The sequence below is a fragment of the Myotis davidii genome, unplaced genomic scaffold (genome assembly GCF_000327345.1).
Source record: "Myotis davidii unplaced genomic scaffold, ASM32734v1 scaffold370, whole genome shotgun sequence".
Classification (NCBI taxonomy): Eukaryota; Metazoa; Chordata; class Mammalia; order Chiroptera; family Vespertilionidae; genus Myotis; species Myotis davidii.
Genome location: NW_006288615.1, coordinates 504,273 through 510,483, shown reverse-complemented (window position 1 = coordinate 510,483; position 6,211 = coordinate 504,273).

Below are 6,211 nucleotides of genomic sequence, written 5' to 3'. Positions count from 1 at the left end.
TGGAGAACCTAGCGAGAGAACATGGCTACAGAACCTGGCTGGAGAACCTGGAGAACCTGGCTGGAGAACCTAGCAAGAGAACATGGACACAGAACCTGGCTGGAGATCCTAACCAGAACTTCGCTGGAGATCCTAACAAGATCCTGGCTAGATATCCTGGGTAAGCTGCTGATCAACCGAACGTTGTCTCCATGTCATTCCTTTTTCGCCGACTCCGTCCACACCTTTGGGGACCCCTGGACCTGCTGGGGTTGGACCCCAGCAAAACCTTTGCTGTATTTCCTGATAAAATCATCCCAGCTCTGTGAACCAGGACCATTAAACCTTCAGAGCCTAGAATTGTAAGGACAGGAAGCAAAAATTCCTTAAATTGTCCTTCAGAGTGATGGAAATTGGAACATACTGGGTTATATCCAGTCAGGAGATACAGTAATGTGAAAGAAATAAAAAAAAGCTACAAATAATATAAGAATAACAGACATAGGGAACAGTCACTACCTGTAGGTTTAAAGCCTTTTCTCAAATTCTAATGCCTAGAAATCCTGGTTCTATATTGAGTTCATCGTGCCCAAGGATTCTAGTGGTTACTCAACTCCTTATACATATTTATCACATAACTAGTTACTATTTGCTCAAGACTTTGGTTAAGTAATATTTCTTCTCTACATCTATTTTTGATATCTACTAAATAAACATAAGAATAGTAACTCACTATGCTACTGCTTTAAAATTAGTCTTCTTATATAAGTAACCTTGTGCAAAGTACTTGAATGTAGAGCCCTTCAAATATTCCTTGGGACTATAGGAAGAAAAAAAAAATTATGGCTCTTCTGGTTATCCATCACTGCATAGTAAACCATCTTAAAAGTTGATGTGTTAAGCAACAACTTATTATTTGTCCTGTGTCTGTGGGTTGACCGGGCTCAGTAGGGTGCTTGCTGTTTGGGTCTCTCTTTGACACAGTTGCAGTCACATATCAATATGGGGCTGCAGGCATCTGAAAGCTAGATGAGGCTGAGGCTCACCTACATGTTTGCCTGATTCTGCTGGGTGTCTTCAGGTCACTTAGCTGGAGCTGTTGGCCAGAGTCTTTACACATTGTCTGTTTATGTAACATGAGCTTCTAACTGCATGGCAGATGGGTTTCAAGGAGGAGTGAACCAAGAGACAAGGAGCTGAAACTGCCAGCCTCTTAAGGGTTGCATAAAACACAAGTTTTAAAGAAATGTGGTGTTATTTATTTAATTCTATTGCTCAGAGGAATTAGAGTCTGCCCAGGTATCAGGCAGGTGGAGATGTGAGCTCCATCTCTTGATAGGGAAGGACAAGATCACATCACTGAAGAGCATGTAGATACTGTGGAACCATCTAGATTCTAGAAGCACAATCAGCAACCATGATTTAATTCAGCAAAATCTGCGACCAACAGTGCTCTAGAGTGAGCTAATTTCAAGCAGGAATCAAATTGTATGACATTCACAATGAGCTTGTACAATGGGTTTATACAGTTTTACAGCAGTTTTTTTATGAAAACCATTTTTTGTGGTTCTATAGAGAACAGGCTTCCATTTGTAGAGTTTATTTAAGAGTAGAGAGCAAAACATCATTTATTTCTCTTACTAATATACCTTTAAGATAATATGTTTTACAACCTCACACTTCTTACAGCAGTATTAGACGCTAAATAAAATGTATCAATTTAATACTTTTTAATACTAATAACATATATCATCATCAAATCAAATTCTTTAAGTGATCATTTCCTGACCGTAATAAGGGTTAGAATTATGATGCTAAAAGAGGCATTAAATCCAAATCATTCTAATATTTTCTAACTAGAGGCCCAGTATATGAAAATTCATGTACTTGAGGAGGGCGTTCCCTCAGCCTGGCCTGCACCCTCTCACAATCCAAGACCCCTAGGGTAGGGTCCCTAGGCCTGGCCTGAGATCAGGGCCTATCAGGCTTTCCTTCTCCTGGCTGCAAGCAGCTGGCCTCACCCCCGCTGCTGCCACTGCTTGCCATCTGAGTAGCTCTGCCCCCCTCTCCCTTGCCACCAGTGGCCTCCCTCTGCAGACAACAGGCTGGGGTACAATGGCTTGGCTCGCCTGGGCCTTCCTCTGCAGGGAGATAGCTGGCCTGCTGCACACCTGCCATAGAGTTGCTGCTGGTGGCCTGGGCCTCCCTCTTTCTTTGCTGGGAGGCAAGGCCAGCCCTGCGAGGTGCCGTCTGCCTACCGGATTGTCCCTAACCACTCGCCTGCCTACCTGATCATCCTTAACTGCTTGCTGAGGAATGGGGCCAGCCCTGCGAGGAGCATCTGCCTACCTGATCACCCCTAACTGCTGGTCTGCCTACCTGATCACACCTAACCACTCTGCCTGCCTGCCTACCTGATCACCCCTCCCTAACCGCTGGTCTGCCTACTCTAACTGCTGGTCTGCCTACCTGATCACACCTAATCACCCCTAACCGCTGGTCTGCCTACCTGATCACCCCTAACCACTCTGTCTGCCTGCCTACCTGATCACCCCTAACCACTGGTCTGCCTACCTAATCACCCCTAACCACTCTGCTTGCCTGCCTGATCACCTCTAACCACTTGCTTGGTGGTGGGGCCAGTCCAGAGAGGGGCCTTGGTGGTTCTGGTCTCTGGTCATTCCGGTCATTATGCTTATGGTGGCTGGCCTTTTATTATATAGGATAATAAGCTAATTTCACCTATATCATTAAAATACTTTGATGGGTTTCAGTCACTAATTGCCTTACCCCTGTATTGTGGTCAGTCCTTAGCATTACCAACCAGGTATTTGATCTTATACTCAGACAGAAATAGCACTTGCTAAAATTGTAAATGGCATGTTTTAGTGCTAACATAGTTCCATAGCCCTTTGGGGATAGCTGAAATTCAGCTCTCGTTACTGACTAATCTAATCACATGTTGGTCTGACAAACTCTCTTTTAGTTTGAAACATGAATCAATGATTGTATTTATCTAATTACTACCGAAAGGAGTTTTAGGGGTAAAATAGGCAGCTTTAGGGAGTTTTAGGAATTAGGGGGTCCATGGGGAAGGAAAGCATAGTTGGTTGGGGGCTTGGAGCTGCCAAAAGACATACATTCACAGAGAGAAAAAAGATGCCACGGGATAAGGGGAGAGGAAGACATCCATTAACAGAAGATAGGGAAAAGCCACAGGGTACAGGGAGAAAGAGGAAACAAACTTTCACAGGATTTCACAGAGAATGCTGACAAATGGGAGAAAGAGGAAAACAGATTTTCATGGGAGATAGAGAATTCTACCACTGAAGGGGGAAAAAATGTAGGGGTGGGGGGGCGCGCCATATGGGTTTTGAGCTTTGAAGTTGATATTGGAAGGTAGCATCAAGAGACAAAGAACTGCAGCCTTTCTAACCTTAGAAAAAAAGGAGCTTGGTGGGTTACCCCCATTGGGACCCCCTCTCCATGTGGGAGTCTCTACTTGTTTCCAATAAATTTCCAGAGTGAACATATAACATGGTAATAATTCTTATCTACCTACCACTTTTGTCCGTGACTTCATTCTTCAAATCCACCTGGACAAGAACCCAGGAAAGAAATCACCCTTGCTCAGGAAAATCCACCTGACTCACTACCAAATTCTCTTTCAGCACATAGAAGACTAAACTTTAAGAAAATTCTAACTTAGGAGAACTTACACAAAATTAATAAGATGAAACTTGACAGCAGTATATGTATAGCCCTATATTCAGATTCAAAATGAATCATACAGGACTGAATGAGATTGTGTTTAAGATACTCATGTGAAAAGCTACTCCAAAACTTATCTAAAGCCAAGAAGATGATGTAGATACATTAAAATTGAAATCTTGGGTTGCATACAAAGAAACATAGTATACTTATTGTGGTCCAAGCTATTGCATCTTGTTTGTGTGTTTTTTTTTAAAAGGTTAAGACAGTGAACATATAACATCATAACAATTTCATGAACATAGATGCATAGACTTAGGCAAATGAGAAAACAAGTAAATGATTAAATAAAACCACCAGTATTAAGACTTCTTTTCTGGCCATGGCAGAATAGCTGATATCTGATCTACCATATTGCTGCAAATAACTATGTACACTGGAATATACGCAAGTGTATATATAATACTGTTTGAGTGTTTGAAGCTTTTAAACAGTAGTCACCACTAAGGTCCTTGAGAAAAGGGATGGACAAACAGGTCAATCAATCAGAGGCATTTTTGTACTCAACCTGCAGGCTGACAGTCAACCATGTTCATTTCCCTTCTGGTGCAGAGGTGATCTGGGGGTTCATGGTGAGTAGAATTCCAATGTCTGATAAGGTTTTGGGGCACTGTCACCCTCATTGTTGTCTTGCGCTGGGTTAATGACGTCTGAGGCACTGGTGTACTTGTGGGTGGCAGAGGCGCCTCAGGGAAGAATGGTCTTCCTGAGTGAAAAGCCGTGGAGGGGCAGAGTAGTTGGCTGGTTTTCCATTCTGAGTAATATACGCTGGGGGCCTGGTTCAGGATGGAATTTCATGCGTGGGCCCTATTGCTAGTTGAACACATCTTGTGAGTTTCTTTAGATTACTTTGCAAAGGAGCACGGGATACCTGGATATCCGTGACTGAGCTTTGTGGGGACTCCATCCACCATATGTGATAATTCTAGGCACATTGATGAGTTAATTGTAAGGACGTTTTGTGGATGGCAGCTTTAAAATTCCAAGACTGCACCATTAAAATGATAGTAGGATTACTCACACAGAAACCTGCCAGCCAGATGGGTCTGCATTGCTCACAAGTGGGGAGGCCACTTCACCTGGGAAATAATTTGAGGCATTGTTTAAGGAGGGAGCAACTTGTTTAAGCATCACTTCCATTGGCTCCATGTAATGTAGAGGGGGGAGAGCTCTGGTTCAGTATCTGTGCCTGGTTGCGCTCTTGGCAGAAACTCTTCTAACAGAACCTGCCAGCACTTGGTGCTCAGCCCCCTGCTGTGTAGTTGTGCACCTGGCTGAATTCCTTGTTTGTCTCCTGAGACAGGGTTAGGCCTGAGGGGTCTCCTAGCAACTGTATTATCCAGGTTGTGCACAGCAACCAGTAGCCACAATAGAGAGGAACATTTGCATTTAACTAGTTTACAGGGGCTTTCTTTGGGGCAAGCAATCTGCATACTGACCAAGGGAGGAGGTGGTTGCTTTGGAATAAAAGGTCATCTACCTCATTAGGTAAAGCAGGATATGGACCTGCTAAGAAACACTGGATTCTGGGGTTCCTTTATGATGTGGAGAGGACAAAGAATTTTCCTTCTACTCTTCTAGTTTTGTGACTGAGACATCCCCCGCCCCAATAAAAGACTGATTAATAGGAGAAAAAAAACAAATAGAAGTTTACTAACATATATACCTCCTGTATACATGGGAGATATTCAGGAAAGCAGAATACCTTCTCAAGATGGCCCAAACCACCACCACCACCTCAAATACTATTTCTAGCTAAAGGAAAAAGATGTATATGGGGGGGCGGGGACAACAATTATGGGAGGTTGTCAGGAAAAGCACAGTAAGGGAGGGTATGGTTGCCATGCCAATTTAGATCAGTGCCTTCTCCACTGATAAGAGTCTCTGGAGAGTTGGACCTCTTCCTCTCCAGGTACAGAGAGGAGATACCCTTAGAAATGGAGATTTCTCGTATGAGTTTAGATGTCTATACAAAAGGGTAAGTTTTCAGTTTTTAGAGCTTTTCCTGGGTCTGTTTTTCCTTTGAAATAATCAGCATAAAATAATCCTTATGCCAAGTTTACTTGGAGGTGGCAAATTCCATTTCCCTTCCTGGATTTCATTTCCTATGTGACTGGCTTCCCTTGATAAGTCTCATTTCCCCTCTCTCCTCTCTGAGATCCACACAGTTCCACTAGTGGGTCTGTAATATTGTAAATCAGCAAGTTTAACAGAAGACGCCTTAGTGGGCCAATTAATTTGGAGTCTTTTATTACACTAGCGGGCCCAGACTGCTTCTAAAGTCTGAGCAAAGCAACATGGAGGAAGTTTTCCTTTACACTCCCCCAGTCCCTTTGTTTCCCAAATATCGAGTTTCCGGACCTTTGCAAGTTTTCAAAGAGCCCCATGTATGCTTAGTAGATGTCTTGCAGGAAGCCTGTAACCTTGAGTACAACACAGTTCTATTCAGATAAAAAGGATT